Source organism: Protopterus annectens, chromosome 13.part0 (assembly GCF_019279795.1).
Source record: "Protopterus annectens isolate FY-2018-M chromosome 13.part0, PAN1.0, whole genome shotgun sequence".
Taxonomy (NCBI): domain Eukaryota; kingdom Metazoa; phylum Chordata; order Ceratodontiformes; family Protopteridae; genus Protopterus; species Protopterus annectens.
The window spans coordinates 894617170-894636121 of NC_056747.1; the positions used below are offsets into that span (position 1 = coordinate 894617170).

At 42.1% G+C, this 18952-nt stretch overlaps 1 protein-coding gene across 6 annotated transcripts in view; it reads left to right on the plus strand.

Moving 5' to 3' along the window:
• Positions 1–18952, plus strand: part of KSR1 (kinase suppressor of ras 1) — a 1687803-nt gene that overhangs the window by 158021 nt on the left and 1510830 nt on the right. The window lies entirely within an intron of this gene.

The window sequence follows — 18952 nt, forward strand, 5'->3', positions numbered from 1 at the left end:
TGGATGCTCCTTTACAGTCTGATGTGTTGTTTGGTTCGCCTGTGGAAGCTGTTTTAAAGAAAATGGAGGACAAAGCTAAGTCTATGCAAACTGTTAAAGATTTTTGCAGGTGCAGCCACCAAGTTTAGTAGAAATTGGCCTGCTAAGGGGTGGACATATCCTGCTTATGATTCTCAGTCTAGGGGTAGGTCTAGACGTGGTAGGGGCAGGGCTCAAAGTTCTTTTAGGCCTAGAACAGGAGTTCACCTGCTCAGACTTCTGGTGAGGGCAGGGGTCAGTCCTTACAGACCCAATGACCTGTTTTTCAGCTGCCAGCAGATTCACGCCTGGCAGCTCCTTTGGGGAAGACTGTCTCTTTTCAAAGAAAATTGGGATTTAATTACTCAAGACAAATGGGTGTTGGATATCATTCACCACGGTTACAGATTTTATTTCCATACAATGCCCCTTTCAAAGGCATGCCAGATGTTCCTCCTCTACAAAGAAAAGAGGCTCACAAGCAAGTTTTACAGTTACTTCACATAGGGCCATTCAGCCAGTCCCTGTGTCAGAGAGGGGCCTAGGATTTTATTCTGTTCCTTGTACCAAAGAAGGGGAACACGTGGAGACCAATTTTGGATTTATCTCCTCAACACGCTTTTGGACATTCCCAAGTTCAAGATGTTGACGCTACAACAGCTTTTACCTCTGCTGGGCAAAGATCACTGGATGGTAACTTTAGATCTCAAGGAAGCTTACCTTCATGTGCCTATAAGGCTAAGTTGCAGAAAGTATCTGCGGTTTCGAGCTGGAAATTCTCATTATCAGTTCTCTGCATTGCCCTTTGGCTTATCTACTGCCCAGAGTATTCACAAAGGTTCTGGCTCCAGTGATAGCTTACTTCAGGCTTCAAGGAATTCAAATCTATCCTTACTTGGACGACTGCCTGATTCTGGCTCAAGAAAAGGAAGACCTACTACAGCATCTGGAATATGTTATAGCAGTGCTAAGATGCCTAGGGTATTCTGTGAACGAAATAAAGTCCAGTCTAGTACCCTCTCAAGACATGTGCTTTCTGGGTGTAAGACTGAATACAGCAGCCCAGATGGCCTTTTTAACCCCGGACAAACAAAAGAGTCTGTCACTTTACTTCCATCAACTATCTCATCAGTCCGTGCTGACTGCAAGGACAGTCCTTCAAGCATTAGGGTTCATGGCATCTTGTATTCTGGTGCTTCCCAATGCCAAACTGCATATGAGGAAGCTACAATGGTATCTCAAAATGTATGGACACAGCACTGCCAGGATTTGGACACTGTCATTCAAATAATACCTTGCATTCAAAAGGAATTTTGTGGTGGGCTCAGGAATGTCACCTAAACAAGGGACTCTCTGTGACCCGCCAGAGGCAAGTCAGATTCTAACGACAGATGCCTCGGACATTGCTTGGGAGCTCATCTAAATGGAAAGTGGATACAAGACAAGTGGCCTGCCAGACTACAGCATCTACATATCAACATGAAGGAGATGTTAGCAGTCCAGTTTGCATTAATGGCTTTCAAGGAGTTACTTCTTCCAGGGCAGGTGTTGATTCTAACAGACAACACAACTGTCATGTGGTACATCAACAAGCAAGGGGAACACATTCTTATCCTCTATGCAGGCAAGCAATGATTTTATGGGAGACTGCGCTAAGCTTGCAACTAACTCTTCAGGCAAGGTTTCTGCCAGGAGCACAGAACTCCTTAGCAGATGTGTTAAGCAGACAAATCATGGATCCCCACGAGTGGAAACTGGATCTTCATGTATTTCAGAAACTGACAGTGTCATGGGGAACTCCAGACATAGATCTGTTCGCTTCTCCACTAAACCACCAGCTGCCAAAGTATTGCACAAAGGGGTTTCATCACACAGCTTGGAAAGTGGATGCTCTGTCTTTCAGTTGGAAAAACCTTCATGTGTATGCCTTTCCACCTCTACCGCTTCTTCCAAAGGTACTATTAAAGGTCAGACAAGACAGGCCAAGGATGATTTTGATAGCTCCAGATTGGCCTCGCAACACTGGTACCCACTACTACGGAGTCTGGTAAAGAAGCCTCCATGGCCTTTACCTCTGATTCCTCATCTGTTATCTCAGAAGGACGGTCATCTGCTCAATGTCAAGCTTCACTCTCTTCATCTAACAGCCTGGCATATTCTGTGTTGAAACAGCAGGTCTCAACTTCCTCAACAAGTTTTAAATGTGATTATGGAAGCTAGAAGGCCTAGTACAAGGAGAGTGTACGCAGAAAAATGGAAGAGATTTTTATTTTGGAGTACAGCAAAGAATTTGGAGATTTCAGAGCCTAATTTGAGTGTGGCTCTTCAATATCTTACTGAATTATTGGACAAAGGATTGTCCTTCTCTTCCATAAAGATTCATGCTGCAGCAATTTCAGCTCACTATGATTGTGACCCACCTTTGTTTTCGCATTCTTTGTTCAAGCAGTTTCTTAGAGGGGCAAAGAATATAAGAGCCCCATGAGAGCTCCTACTCCTGCTTGGGATCTCAATTTTGTGTTGGAAAAACTTACTCTACAACCTTTTGAGCCTGCAGCTACTGCTGAATTGAAATATTTGTCATGGAAGACTGCTTTTCTGTTGGCTATTACTTCTGCAAGAAGGGTGTCTGAGTTGCAGGCCCTTATGGCAGTAGAGCCTTTTGATTTTCCATAAGGACAGGGTATCATTACGCACTAATCCTTCCTTTATGCCTAAGGTGGTTTCTAGTGTGGCTTTAAACCAAACTATTCATTTGCCTAATTTTTGCAGATCCTCAAAATAAAGGGGAAAAGATATTGCACACTTTAGATGTACACAGGCAATTGCTATTATTTGAGCAGGACTAAGGATTTTAGGCAGTCTCAGCAGTTACTTGTTTCTTTTGCTTTGAGTTCACAGGGCAAGCCTGTGTCAAAACAAACTATTTCTAGGTGGATTGGCTTTTGCATTGCATTTTGTTATTCCCATCATGGCAAGGAGATACCAGCTGGGATTAGGCCTCATTCCACTAGGGCTACTGCCACTTCAACAGCATTTCTAAGGGGTGGCAATTAAGGATATTCTGGAAGCAGCTACTTGGAGTTCAGTGCATACTTTCTCTAGGCATTATCACCTTCCTATATACTCTAAGACTAGGGCTGGTTTTGCCACAGCTGTTTTACAAGGCATGTTGTCAGCTCCTACTACTTTATAATTTGCCAGCCTCCCTTACCTCTGCTTTGGGATTCTACCCAATAGTCAGGACTGCAGCAATGGAAGACGAAGAACATAGTACAGTTTTGTACCTACCATAAATGTAGATGTTCGAGGATTCCATTGCTGCAGTCCAATTTACCCTCCCTCCTTCCCCTCTGTGTTTAGGGGTGGTTGTGTAGGTGAGTTTACATGCTTATATTTTTATACATATATTGTTGTATATATTATACATGTTTTGGTGCAGGTTGTTTTGGGACTTGTCTTTTGGGTCTTCTGACATCTGGGGCAAGAAAAGACTGAGGATATGACGTCGGTCATGCGCATTAGTACCCTGACGTACTGACGTCAGTCTAATCCGCCCTGACCGACGTCAGCCTTATACTCTGATATTCGGGCCGACTGGGACGCGGACTATACCCAATAGTCAGGACTGCAGCAATGGAATCCTCGAACATCTACATTTATGGTAGGTACAAAACTGTACTTTTCTCCCCCCCCCCCCCCATTCCTCACCAGATGCTGCCCTAGGAAATTGTAGAACCTGTACCTCTCTGTCAAGGATGTATCTGCTTCCAAAAAGGGAAGGCTGCTGGATGATTGTTCATAGGTAGGTACTAGGCTATCGGCCCTAGGGCCCATACAAGCCTAGCCAAAAAATGTACCCTGGCTTTCGCCACCCAAGAAAATTATTTTCCTATGCCCCTGTCGAGCAGAGCCACAGAAGTGATCCCCGGGGTGAATTTCCCATTTCTCATCCAATCCTCAAGATTTTACTTGAAGAGTGCTAATGAGGAGCTCTCTTTGACATAGATAGGTAGTCTGTTCCAGAGTATGGGAAGTCTCTGGGACAGGAATCTATCCCTCCAGCATGTTCTGTTTATTGTGGTGACAAGGTTAAGGTCCCTAGAGCATGTAGCTCGAAGGGATTGGGATTTCTTTAAGTGGAGCATGTCCAACAGCTCTGGGTTTGACATAGCTTTGTATGTTAGGCAGAGATCGCCCCTGAGTAGGCGATATGCGATGGAGTAAAGCTGTAGTTTTTTGAGACGGTCTGCATAGGGCATCTGTTTGAGGCCAGTAATCCTCTTTGTGAGATATTTCTGTGGTCTTTCCAGTTGTAGATGTCTTGTGAGGTACATACCAAAAGGGGCATTGTACTCTATAATGGGTCTAATGAGTGATGAGTAGAGGGGAGCAATGACCTCTTTTTTTTCTGGATGAGAATCCTTTTGTGATGAGATGAGCCACGTAGAAGGATTTCCTGACCACTGTGGCGATGTGATTGTCAAAGGAGAGACTACTGTCCACCTGTGTCCCAAGGTCTCTTATCACATTTTCGGCATTAAGTAGACTACCAGCTATGTGGTAGTTCATGGGTACAGAGTTTTTACCAAAGGGGATGACAATACACTTTTGGCATTGAGCTTCAGGCCATGGCTTTGACACCAGGTATCTGTCTCAGTGAGGCCCTTTTGTAGTTTGTCCACATCGATTATGGCTCCTAGTTTGCAGTCATCTGCAAACTTTGTTAGCCAAAGACCTTCTGTGTTGGCCTGCACTTCAGAGAAGTAGATACTAAACAGGAGAGGACCCAGGACTGAACCCTGTGGTACTCCACTTGTCACTGGTCTGTCGGATTTGGAGTCCGCTACTTTCACAGTGTGGGTTCTGTCCATGAGCCAGTTGACAACCCATCTTGTGACATAGGGATTTATACCTAGTTTAGTGAGCTTATCTATAATTCCAGAGTGGGGGATGGTGTTGAAAGCCTTGGCGAGATCTAGATAAGCTGTGTGAACCATTTTACCATCATCTATGGCTTTGTTGACTGCTTCAAAGAAGTCAATCAGGTTTAGGAGACATGATCTGCCTTTTACAAATCCAAACTGAGTAGGGTCCACAGTTTGGAGATTACCAATGTTTTTGTTTATGAATTCCATGATGATACGTTCCATGGCCTTGCAGACCAGGCTCGTCAGGCTAATGGGGCGGTAGTTCCTAGGGTCCGTCATGGCTCCCCCTTTGTGGAGTGGGATAACTGTCGCGGTGCGCCATTCAGTGGGTACAAAGCCTGAGGTGAGGCTATGATTGAACATGGTACTTAGGTAGGGTGCCAGTTCATTCTGTAGTTCGTGTAGAACGCAGCCTGGGATATTGTTAGGTCCCATGGATGCTGTGTTCCTGGCTTTGGAGAGTGTGTTTTTTACCTGTGCTGCCGTGATTATAGGAACTTTGCATTCTTCAGGTATAGAGATGGGCCCTCTAGGGGGTGAGAGGGGGGTAAAGTTAGCACTTAACCTATCTGCTAGGATGTTGGCAATATCAGTTGGTTCTGTATATTTAGTGCCATTATGTTGTAACTCAGAGCAGATCTGAGTGTTCCCATTTAGATTCTTGACATAGCTATAGAATGCTTTGTGGTTGTCTTTAGAGTCAGTGGCAATTTTGTTTTCGTAACTAGCTTTGGAGGATTTTATGAGGGATCTCGGCTTCTTACTGAGGTTGACCAGGGAGTTCCTCCAATCATGGGATTTTACTCTTTTTTGCAACAGTTTCTTTCTTCTGTTGTAGAGTTTGTTTATGGCAGAGGACCACCAGATTGGCTTCCTTTTTTGGAGGATAACATCTTGGTTCTATTAGGGATAGCATAATCCATGCACTTGTGTAAGTGCTTATAAAGTGCATTTGTGTAGGATTCGGCAGTCATACCTCTATTGTCCATCTACATGGGTGTCATGAAGTTTGCCACTTTTGTCTTAAGAAGTGTGAAGTTGGCTTTTGAGAAGTTTTTTACGATGGTTTCCCTAATTGGGGCTGGGGGTGGGATGTGGATGTCTAGGCTGATTAGCTTGTGGTCGGATCTGACCAACGAGGAATTGACCTGTGGTGATGACCAGGTCTAGGATATTGCTGCCCCTGGTGGGGGTGTGAATAAGTTGATCCAAGGCGTTGGAATTTATGAATTCTAGAAAACGTTGAGCAAAAGAGTTGGTACATGAGTAGTTTTCCCAGTTAATGGTGGGGTAGTTGAAATCGCCCATTATTAGGGTGTTGGGTTGTACCCTAATACTTTCCAGTGTATCAAGAAATGAGGAGTGTGAATCCTTTGGCATGGTGGGGGGTATGTAGCAAGCTACAATTTGGATTGTGGTCTTGCCCAGAGTTAGTTGCACTTGGATAATCTTGGATGCATTATGCTGTGCAACTAGCCTGGAGGTGTGGATATCCTTAATGAATATGGACACGCCTCCGCCTTTAGTGCTTCTTTCTGGGTTAGGTGGCCGAAAGGTGTGGTATGAAGCCTGGTAATGCAGGGGTACTCTCTGAAGCTTTGAACCAGGTCTCTGTCACTGCACAGATGTCAATGTTCTCCATTTTAAGGAGTGCCTCGAGTGAGTGCATTTTGAGGTTTAGACTTCTAGCATTGAGTAGCATTACCCTTAGATTTTGCTTGCTTGTACTGGGCCTTTCCTTTTTAAACCTTTTTGTCAAGATTTTGAAGTTCAAAATATTGTTCTTTCAGTTCCTTCATCCTCTAATACCTTCTCTAGCCTTTACAGTAAAGCTAAAGGATGCCTATCATCACATTCTTACTGGCAGGAAGTTCAGTTGTTTAAGGTTTGCTGTGTCTGGTTTACATTATAAGGTGTTCATCATATTGATCACTGCCACAGTAGCCTTAGCTATATGGGTATTTCCTGCTAAGGATATAACAGTTGACTAACTTCCAAAGCATCAGGGCACCTTGCACATGTTCAAACCATTAGGTAGCTAAAGCTGAGGTACCCAGAAGCAAAGGTTTGCGTACCAAGCCCTTCAGAGCTTTCCTGCATCTGAATAGAATGATCCTATGTGGGCTTTCAAGGAGCGACGGGCAGCTTGGGCTGCTCCCATAATGGACCTTATCTGCCCAACAAAGGAAGAGTCTTCCACATTTTAAATTTATTATTTAAATGTACTTTCCTGGTTAGGAATTCCATGGTGGTGCAGCGGTAGCGTTGTTGCCTCACAGCTAAAGGTTCTCCCATTCGATTCTCAGCTAGTGTGCAGGGAGTGCCTTCTGTGTGGAGTCTGCATGTCCTCCCCGCGGGTCGAGTGGTGTTCCGAAAGACATGCGTGAATGGGCGTGTCTTCATTGAAGGATGGGCGTCGAGCTGCCAACTCGGCACTGTGAAAATGTACTGCCAATCATTAGCGGACTGGAGTTCTGCTGTGGTGACCCCTAACCTGAAAAAGCCGAAAGATAACAACAACTTTCCTGGTTAGGAAGGTTGTTTTTCATATAGGAGTCTGTATTTTAATGAACTGTCTTGAGACTTAAACTGTACTTTGAAATGGGAGCTCACTTTTTTCCTGTCAGTTTAAAAGTAGTTATAAGTAGATCCAAGAAGTAGCAGAAGAGGCAACACCACAGCTCGTTGAAAGAGTTTAATATATAGACAAAATCCAAACAGTGACCACTGTCACATTTCAAAGAACGTTTCATCAGACTTTAGTTATAAATAGTTGAAAAATATTTTTTTTTCCTGTGGAGAAACAGTGTTTAATGCACTTAGTCAACCCAAAGAATAAAATTAAAATGCCTTTTACTGTATTTTTATGGGGAAAAAGTGACTTTTAACAGCTTTAAATTTTTACTGGCTTATACTGCTTATTTTCCCTCGGAAAGGGGCACCTTTTTTGGTTTGACCATAGAATAAACTACCAGTCCCACTGTCTGTCCTTCTTCCAGCTACAAAAAGAAAAAGTTAAGCAAACAGCTTTTTGTCCCCACAACAGGCTAGCAAGTTGCCTCAGCCACAAGTGGATGAATCTGTTGTGGCCAAAGCTGGCTCCTCAGACCACTCATGTTTTATACCAGATTCCTTTGGTGTAGCACATATAGCTACTATGGACTGGGTGTTGGCCACATCCTCTGTGGCAGTTTGGGGTCCCTACAGTGGGCAAGGGAGAGCCACTCAGTGAAGTCTTTCCTGTTTAGTCAGAATGCAGTACCTATCCCTAGGGAAGCTGCTGCTGCTATTAACAAATCTGTTGGCCCTGTTTTTTCTGTCAAAAAGAAACAGAAGACTAAACATATATCTGCTGCTGCTCAAATATCTCTGGACATGAGTAGTTTACTATATCTGGCTCTCAGGGTCTTATTCGGATTATTGATCCTTCTTATAAAGTGGTTTCTGGTAAAAGAAAAAGGGATGCCTCTTTTCCTGAAGTGATTCAAGATTCTGAATTTAGACAGGAAGATGAAGGGGAAGATAGTTGTCTCCTCAGATTTCTGATTCAGGTTCAGAGAAGAGCACAGTAACTGATTCTGCCTGTTGGGGGTTCTATTACTCTGAGTCTATTTCCAGAATGTGCCAGTGTTTCTTAGTGGGAAAACACTGAGGTTTCTCAGTCCCTCAGAAACTAGTATGAGCTGTTACAAATGGATTTTCCAGGACCTTTACTCATTCATCCATTGTTGTTAGCACTGGAAGTATGTGTGTTCTACTGCGTTTAATGATCCTGATAGTTAGCCTGTTGCCCCTAAAAAGACTGACGGATTGTATAAAGTTCTCAGTCCTTATGCACTCATCCCAAAGCTGATCCAGCGGCTGTAGCCTTAGTTAATCCTATTACTACTGAACATTTAGTTAATTCCAATTCTACACATTCTGACAAGTATGAGAAAGTAATTGATAAATATGGGAAAAGGAGTACGTTTCTGCAATACTGATTTTTCAGAATTATGAATTGTCAGGCTAATATGTTAATTTATTCTGATTTACTATGAAAGTATGAGGACTGTTTTGTGTGTAACTTCTTCCTAGGAGGAAAAATCTACTCTAAATGGTTTGGTTTCTTCCATTTTATAGGTCACTACTCATTGTTTTAAGTGTGTGTATGCCTCTGCTCATACTTCAAGGGCTAAGGTCACTGGTGCTGTTTTTAGGAGGCTTGCCTAGCTGCATTCTCAGAACCTCCTAGATATGAAAAATGAAATTTTGAATTCTTCTTTGAGCAGAGAAGCTTTTTGGCCCTCTGCTGCAGAAGTTATCAAATAATGTGATGATAGGGGTAAACTGATACAAGAAACCAGTAAGATTTTCTGCTCTTCTTTTCCAAATTTTCTAAGGAATTCTCTAACTTCTCATTCAGTTTCTGCAAGAAACAAAATAAGCAGCTCAACAAAATGTTGGTAAACAGACTTTTATGAAGCAAAGGCAAGGGGGTTCCAAGAAGAATACAGGAGCTCCCCAAAACAGAGGACAGTCCAACAGGTCAGCATGACTTGTTAAGGGAGTTTGCCCCTGCCTACCACCCTGGCAGTCCCTTTTCTCTTTCAGAAAATCTGAATCGGCACTTCTGTCTTTGGCAACAGATAATTTAATACAAATGGGTTCTGAAGATCATTCATCAAGGTTACAGAAGAGAGTGGAAGGGAATTCCTCCTTTCCAGAGGGTAATTCCTCATCCACCAGACCACATTCTTCTATTATCCCCCGCAACATACGTTGTCCATGGACGTAATAGAGCCAGTACCTCCATCCCACTTTGGGAAAGGTTTTTATTTAAGGATGTTTTTGATGCCACAGAAAGAAAATGCTTTAAGACCAGTTCTGAATCTTTCTTTCCTAAACCAGTTTGTGATAGTGCCCAGTTCAAAATGCTGTCACTTCACAACTTGTTACCTACCCCTTTTCTCATTTAAGGTTCCTGGTAAAACTAGATTTAAAAGACGCTTATCACATCTCTATTCATACAGATTTCAGGAATTTCTTGAGGATTTTTGCGTCTGAATCACATTATCAGTTGTCCCTTTGGACTACCCACTGCACCAGCAGTGTTCATGAAGTGTTTGGCTACAATTATAGCTCATTGCAGATGACAGGGTATCTATATTTTGTATTTAGATGACGTGCTTATATTTGCAGAGTCTTTTTTCACTTGCGTGAGAGATCTCTTAAACAAGGTGGACATTCAAATATATTTTTACTCCATCACACAGGATTGTGTTTCTGGAGCATCTGCTAGGTATCTCAGTTCAGAGAGCTTTTCTTCCACAAGAAAAAAAAAATAGATCTATATCTAGACCTATTTATAGGGTTTTCCACTCTGATTTTGGTCACTGCGAAGGAATACCTCAGGATTTTGGGTCATGATACCTTTTGCAGGACTCCACATGAGTTTTAGATTTTAGTGGTATGTGAAGTCTGTTTGGTCTCGGCACCAACACTCATTATCTCTTCAAATTTGCATTCTGGGATTTGTTAGAAGAAAAATCATTTGATGAAAACCACAAATTTCCTTAAATTCAGGTCTCCCTCAGCCCCGCTTCAAAGCAGTCAGTCACCACTGATTACTCAGACTTTGCTTGGGAAGCAGTTTCAGAAGGGATAGGAGTGCAAAGTGTTTCAAACACCAAGGATAGATGCAAGAACATAAATATCAGAGATGCTTGCTATCATCAAGGCACTTCACTCTCTGAACCATCTTTGTTCCCCTGAACCTCTTCAAATTGTTACAGACAATACCACACAATGTGGTGCATCAACAGGCAAGAAGGAACTAGATGGTACCCCCTTTGCAGACTAGCCATGATAACTTGGGATATAGTTTTACATCACAATATCACATTACAAGCATCCGACACCCTGTCAGAGCAAAACTGTGGGGCAGACAAACTGAGCAGGAGAAAGGTAGACCCTCACAAATGAAAAACTAGATGGGGGGAATTTTCCAAAATTTGATCCATCATTGGGCTGTTCCTCAGGTGTACTTTTTGCCTCCTCCCTGAAAATCAGCTGAGAAAATTCTACTCCAGGACTACATGCAAGAAGACCTGGAAGACGGATGCCTTTTTTTTTCTTGGACAGAAATGTTCTTGTATGCTTTTCCACCCTTTCCTCTTATGTGAAGGTACTTCTGAAGATTCAGAAAGAATCCTCCAGTATCATTGGGGTGACACCCTTCTGGCCAAGACAGCAGTGGTTCTCCCTTCTTTTGAAAAAGACCACTGGCAATTACCACAAACTTCCTCACAGACTGGATCTACTCACACAAGAACAGGGGTGTTTGGTATACTTTGACCCCAGTCAACTTCACCTGACTGGATGATAGTAAACAGGTTCCTAAAGGGAGCTGCGACCCTGAGGATGTGCAGCGGCCACTAATGGCAGCAAGAAAGCCTGCTATTAGAAAATTGTGTATTCACAAATGGAAAAGGTTTTCAAGTTGGTGCAAGTAACATATCCAGCATCTATTCAGGGCTAATGTTTCTCTGGTTTTACAATATTTGTGTGAGTTACTATCCTTTATCCTTACTCCTCCATCAAATTTCATTTATTGGCCATTTTGTCAGGTTTGCCTATGGATCCTCCTTTTTCAATGCCTTCTCATGTCAGAATAGTTTTGAAGGGGGTTTTGTATAAGACACCTCCAAGAAAACTGGTGGCTCCCCTTTGAGATTTTAATTTTATGTTAAAGAAGCTAACACTTGCTCCATTTGAATCAACTCATCAGGCTGACTTGAGGTTCTTAATGTGGAAAACTGTTTTATTGATTGCCGTGATCTCTGCAAGAAGAGTATCTGAGTTGCAAGTTGTTATGGTGAATCCTCTCTATCTCTTTTTTAAAAGACACAAGGTTTCTTTGAGAACTAATCCTTCTTTTATGCCTAAAGTGGTATCCGAGTTTACTTTAAGCCAAACTATCCGACTCTCTGTTTTATTTTCTGAACCTAAAAAAATGAGGGAATAAGGATACTTTACACCTTTGATGTCCACAGACAACTGGGGTACTGTCTTGACAGAAAAAAATTTTTAGGTCTTTGGATCAGTTCATTTCTTGTGAAGGTAAGCCAAGGAGACAACCTATGTTGAAACAGACCATTTCCAAATTGTTGTCTCAGGCTATTTATTATCTTTTGTTATTCTTACCACAACAAATCAATTCCAGGCAAGGTCGCTTTTTGGAAAGGGTTAGATTCTAGAAGTATTCTAGAAGCCACAACATGGTCCTCTGTACATACCTTTAAAAAGCACACATTTGATTCCTTCGTTAGGTCTAGATCAGGCTTTGCTAAGACCATTCTCTAGGGGCTGTTAGACTCTTCCTAATGCCATCTGTCAAACTAACCCATATAGTTAACGCTACTACAGCAGTGATCAATATGATGATATAGTACAGTTGTGTAAGTAAATTTACCATAACAAATTGGCAAATGATGTTCAAATGATCACTGCTGTGGTAACCTCTTCCCCCCCTCCATCTCCCATTGTTTTTTGATTATGCTAGAGTGTTTATATATGTTTTACTCCTAGCTATGTCCTCTCAGGGCTCAGACACCCTCTCTCATTTGGAATGAAAGCTCTGAAGGGCTTGGAGATCAAACCTATGTTTTTAGGCAGTTTGGCTCAAGATGCGTAATTGTATGAGCCCATGGAGGGTGCCCTGAAACTGTGGAAGCTGGCCTGCTGTTATATCTTTGGCAGGATGTAATCCATACAAGCAAGGCTACTGCAGCAGTGATCATTTGAATAGCTACTATTTTGGTAAGTGTACATACACAACTGTACTTTCTTTGCCTTGCCCTTGTACTTTACACAGCAGCAAGGGTATTCATAAAATGTCTTTCCATATTTGGTGATTGGCTTTTCTTTGCAGTCCCTTTTTCCATTTGCCAAGAGTCTTTACAAGCTGTCCTGAATCTTCTCAGTATGGGTTTTCAAATAAATCGGAAATCTTCTCTCATCCCTTCCCACAGAATTTTATTTCTATGATGTTTATTAGATTCTACCGTGGGAAGAGCCTTTCTTCCTCAGGATAAGATACAGAGATGATTCCAGCAGTTTTTTCCTCCGTGTTTCTCCAGTCAAAGCCATGCATCTGCAAGGAAACTCTCAGGATTTTGGGATACATGGTATTGATGTTTCTCATGCTTCCCCTGGCCAGACTCCAGATGAGGAAAACATAATGGTATCTCTGATCAGTCTGGATTCAGCAACTGTACCATTTGTACTTTCAGATCCCAGTTCTGTGATTTATTAAAAAAAAAGATTTCTTTGGTGGGTAGACCAGGTTTCTTGCACTCTAGGTCTCCCATTCTCTCTTCTGACCGCCGAACAGTGTGTAAGTACAGATGCATCAGACTTAGCCTGGGATGTGGCTTCCCAAAGGGGTAAAGTGCAAGCTCTGTGGACCCCATCAGACAGAGACAAGCATATAAATGTCAGAGATGTTGGTAGTGATCAATACATTGAGAGCCTTAAATCATCTCTGGGCCCTAGGACCTCTGCAAGTGTACACAGACAACACCACAGTGATGTGGTACATAAACAACGGGGTACCAGGACCTGTCCCTTTTGCAGACAGGGTGTGATAGACTGGGAAATAGCAACTTAGGTCACTTTGACTCTTCGGGCTTCGTGCATTCTGTCAGAGTACAGCCTGATTGCTGACAAGCTCAGCAGGAACAGGATAGAACCCCACAAATGGAAACTTCATCATGGGGTCTTCCAGTAATTGATTCAGCTGTGGGGGAAACACCCCAAGTCGATCTGTTTAACTCCTTACATACGATACAGCTAGAGAAGATCTGCTGTAGAACTCCTTTCAAACAGGCTTGGAAGATTTATGTCTTCTCATTTTCATGGACAGGAATGCTCCTGTATGCTATTCTACCCTTTTTACTGATATCCCAAACTCATCTGAAGATTCCAAAGGACCCCAAAAAGTGGTGATGGTGACCTCACCTTTGGCCAAAATGTTTTCATCCTGGCAAGAGACAAGTACCACAAGCCTCCCCACAGACTGGATTTGCTCACACAAGAGTAGTTTTGAAACGCATTGACCTGAAAAATATTCAGCTATCTGCTTGGATGATAGAATTGTAATACCTTTAGGCACATTTTTTCCTGAGGTCATGCAGCAGGTACGAAAGGAATCAAAAAACATGGTACTTGGAAATAATACACGTGCAAGTAGAAAAAAATTTGTAGTTGGTGCCAGTTTAAAAAACAGGACCCTCTTCAGGCCTGGCTGCCGTGGGTCTATTTCATGTAGTCGAATGTTCAACTCCATGAACCTTTGGTTGAGCCAACAAGTGCGAATGCTCACTTAAGCAAACATTCACATTAGTGAATGTCTAAAAACTGGTAATGGAATTAGTTGGCCAACATCAGGAAATTTTCCCTTTTCCCTACTGTAGTGTGATTTTGGAGTTGGTGTATATAGGTAGGGGGTTGTGTTGGGTGTAGTCCCCCACCTTAGTGGGGTTGACATACTGTGGTGTGTATGATGGTTGCAGTGTTGGTCAGCTACTTCCATTCTCTGTTTCATAAATTTGCTGACGTGAACTTTTGCTCTTGTTGGTTTGATGAATGGAGGTCGTTGAGCTGAGCCTTCGATAATATGATATAGACCTGGGTGCCTCTGGTTCTTGATTATGTGTGACAGATACTGTCCTCTGGTCTTTCTTATTCATTTGTCAAGGTAAATTTGTCGACCAGTTTTGCTTACCTTTCCTTTGACCGCCCCCCCCCCTTCTACCCATGCTTTGAAAGGGATGTTGCATATCCATCTGTCTAGGAACAGGTGGCTCTTCCCAGGGATCTCAGCATCATACTTGAAAAGCTTACTCTGTCTCCATTTGAACCAGTTAATTAGGATGAATTGAGGTTCTTAATGTGAAAGACTGTTTTACATACTGCTCTGATAATTGCTAGTGGACTATCTGAGTCGCAAACACGGTGAGTCAACCCTCCTTCATTTTTCACAATGACAGATTCTTTGACAAATAATCCTTTTTTATGCCTAAAGTGGTCTCAGAATTTACTGTAATCCAGATTATTAATCTCCCTGTCGTCTTTTCTAAACCCAAGAGTAAGTGAGAAAAGATTCCTCATGCTCTTAAAGTCCATAGGCAGCTCAGATACTACCTAGATCAAACTCAGGTCTTCAGGAAACCTGATCAGCAGTTTGTTTCGTATGTTTTTAAATTATATATATATTTATATACATTTTTTTTATATAATTGATACATATCTATATACGGCATGTCCACCTAAAGTTTTGAACCTTGGACTTGGGAGTAAACGTGGACTGTTGCAGCTGGTCAGGGAGCTTTCTAGGAATATGATAGGACATACACTTTCTCCTCCAGAAAGGATATATGCCAGAATATCTACATAGAATAATATTGTTCAGACCAGCATCTGGTGCAGGACATACCGGTGCAACCCTTTGCATCCTGAAGTTGTAAACAACATTAAACGTAAGAAAAATGGCAGATAAGAACAGGAGGTAGTCTTTTGCAACACATCTGGCTGATCTCGTTAGGTACTGTATTGTTAACAAATCTCTTCTGTGAGCAACATTGGGGTGATTTAGTGTGTCTCCACGTTTCCACATCAGTAGCTGAGAAACAGATATGGTCAATCAAGTTGAAAAGGTTAGCTGTTAAAGCTAAGGAGATCAGTAGTATGGACCAAAGCTGCCAAGGAACATAGCATTCATAACAATCAAAAGAGTACACCAAGCATAAAAGCAACAGTACTGTAGAGGCAAGTAAGGAAAAGTAACAGGAGACGTTTTTAACAGCAAATTGGATATCATTTGTAGACCTTTACCACACCAGCTCCCATGTAACACACAATGCCTTGATTTCCTTGTAAAATACATTTTACCTTTGCTGGATTTCATGAACAGACTAAAGAAGATTAATGAAAAATAACATTATCCCAGTAATTACTATGGAGTGCTTATGCCTTATTGACCTCCTCCCCCTGTACATCAGAAGGCTGTACAAACACAGCAGTTTTTGCTGTGAGGACAGGTAATATTTCACAACCCATAAGGGATGGAAAAAAGGTCAAAAAGTTTTGACAGCCAATTAAAATTTTGTCCTAAAGTTATGTTATAATTCCTACCTTTACAATTGTTATGAGTTCACATTACTGGGGCTGCCTGGTTTCCAGTGAGTTAATGAGAATCTATAGGAGAGTAAGAATTCTATGGGATATAATTTTGTTTGTCTTGTTCAAGCTTTCACATACTTTATATTTTCGGTTGCCAATGTAACCTGCTGCCATGTATTGTAGCTCTTCACAAGTCATCTATTTCACCTTCTACAACACCTTACTGACTTGCTCCTTCTGATCAGGGCACAAGAAGGGAAATAGTGCAAACAGTTTGGGGAAGCGTGTAACGAGGATACCAGGGCTTCCCAGCAGTGCGCCATCTTGACAGCTGCAGAGGGCTTTATGGTATACTTTACCTCCTGTATGAACTTGTGTCACTGGTCTTCACCGTTAGTACTAGCACTTTGCTGTAAACCAAAACTCTCCCCCTCTGGTGTGAGTGAGTTGACAAAAATGTCAGTCTACCCTATCTCTCCTCTAGCCGTCTCCTTAGGGTTGAATTCTTTAATCAAAACTGATTACCCTGGGGTTGCAACTGTGGCTCCATCCCACTATGCCACAGGGCCTGTGAACACTTTCAGATCCTAAAACTAAAATTGATGAACTCCCCAAACCCTCACATTTATAATGGTTTCCAGTAATTCTAAGCTGCACACAGTTCCACAGCCCTTTGCATCTGAAAATGGGATCGTCTGTGCAACAGGCAAGACTTGTTGACATTGGTTGTACTTCCATTCTCTTGTCTACAAGAATGGTAGTTAATGAATGTTGTGCCCAAAGTACTCCACAAAGCAAGAAAATCTGTGGCATTTTATGTTCCTAATGTGACCTGGGGAGAAATGAAGCAGGATAACTCAAATGAAAGCAAATTTAAAACAGGTAAAGGACAGTAACTTTCGTGAACTGGCTCCTTCTGTGTAGTAGTACCTTCTCAAAGCTAATATAACTAAGGAGCAGATGGGGAGATTTTGATCAAGTGCACCTCTGTAAGCATAGTGAAGTTAGAGTGACAAAACTGTACACACATTTTGTCCAAGCAAACATGTTATATCAGAGAATTATGACACTGCCCTTATTAATGCTCCTCAGACATTGGTTTTAATATTTTTACATTTGAAGAGGAAAGCTACCAATGGTTCCAATTGACTGACTCCATTCCAGTTCCGGTAAGGAAACCTGGCAATCAAATGGTTAATTAAAAATTTAGGATAATAGAAAAATCAGCTAAATCAACATACTTTGAAAAATATTCTCCTTTAACCCCCAAAAAGCTATTCTGTGTAAGCCATGCATGTCTGTGGCTCTGTATGCCTCAAAAGACTCATCTATACATCAGATATGTGACCACATGTTCTCTGACAAACAATAACTTTCACAAATCCCATGAATTTTAGCTGATGTATATATTCACAATGTGTTAATCATTAAAAAAATGATTGTTAAGCATTTAGTGCCTGTTTTTCTCTGGCATTAAAATGTACAAGGGATGTCCTTCTATATCACTGTTGCAGTATTCTTAACCATGAGGAACTCCTGCCAAGGGTAGTCCAACGTCTGGCCAGTATGTCAACACCTTTAGATCTTATTTGTGCTGTACCTCACACACATGCTCCCTGCACAGGATGTAGGGCATAAAAGTGACATATGGATGGAGTTACCTTGAACTACTTTGCTGCCTGTCAGAACGCTATTATCACTCATCAGTCTGAATGCCCTTTGATGTGCTGAATACTTAGGCCATTAGATAACTGCCTCATTAGAGTCTTTTTTTCTTCTTACTGTTGGCCTTGTTTTCCTTTGGTTACCTGGCGTTCATGTCATCCAAGAAAGGAAATTTCAGTGTGGGAGGCAGATTCCCCATAAGGATCATCACAGATTGTTTATTTTGTTTGGGTACTTCCCACAACCGTACCTCCCATAGTATATTTAAGGCATTTGTGCATAAGACTGTTAGAAGCCGGTTGTCTTACCTGATCATCTATCTTGAGAACAAACAGCCTAAACAGTTAGCCCAGGGTAGTATCGATTAACCCGAGGTACTACCATTAAATATGATGAAGGCCAAGAAATCTCGGCTGGATTCCTTGGCTCTCCAGTCTCCACCAGACATCTGTCTAGAAGCAGGTGATAGCTCTGTAGATCACCTGGTGTTGTCTTCGGATTCCTCTGCCATGACTCTGTCAGAGGCCAGCATGGATCCTTCCTTTCGCAAGTCCTCTCAAACTTTGCAGGCATTTGCTCCGGATGTTGAGGGGGAACTGTAGTTGGTTATCTTGGAGGGCCCTGGAGGGATTCCACAGATCCTGGTCAGGGAAGAGGTTTTGGGTACTCTTAGTGAATCTTGGCAGGGATCAGAACCACCAATGTTTGATAGGGCTGAAGTTCCTTCCAAGAAAAAATAGAAAACTAAATATTCTTCTGTACACCCTAAGGATCCTTAAAGGGAATGGCAGGCATTTGCTCAGGGATTATTCAATGCCTTAATGGCCCTAAAGCCTTCCCAAGGGGTTTCTGTGTCTAGTCCACCTTAGACTTTATCTCCTTCTAAAAGGCCTAAGGAACCTGATTTCTTGGATGAGGATTCAGAGTCTGATGATGGGTCATTGTCTTACTCTTCCCAGATGCCTTCTCCCTTGGCTTATGGCTCTGATAAAGAGGAATCCATTAGCCCTGAGTCTTCTTTGGAAGAGGTGTCTTTTGGGGACACAGTAGTCTGAATGATGGAATATTTTAAGTGGGATTCTTCTGATGTGTCTGATAGCCAGAAGAGGTAGTATAAGTTGCTTGGGGTGAACACCAAAACCTTCTGTAGTACTTCCTGTGTTGGATACTTTTAG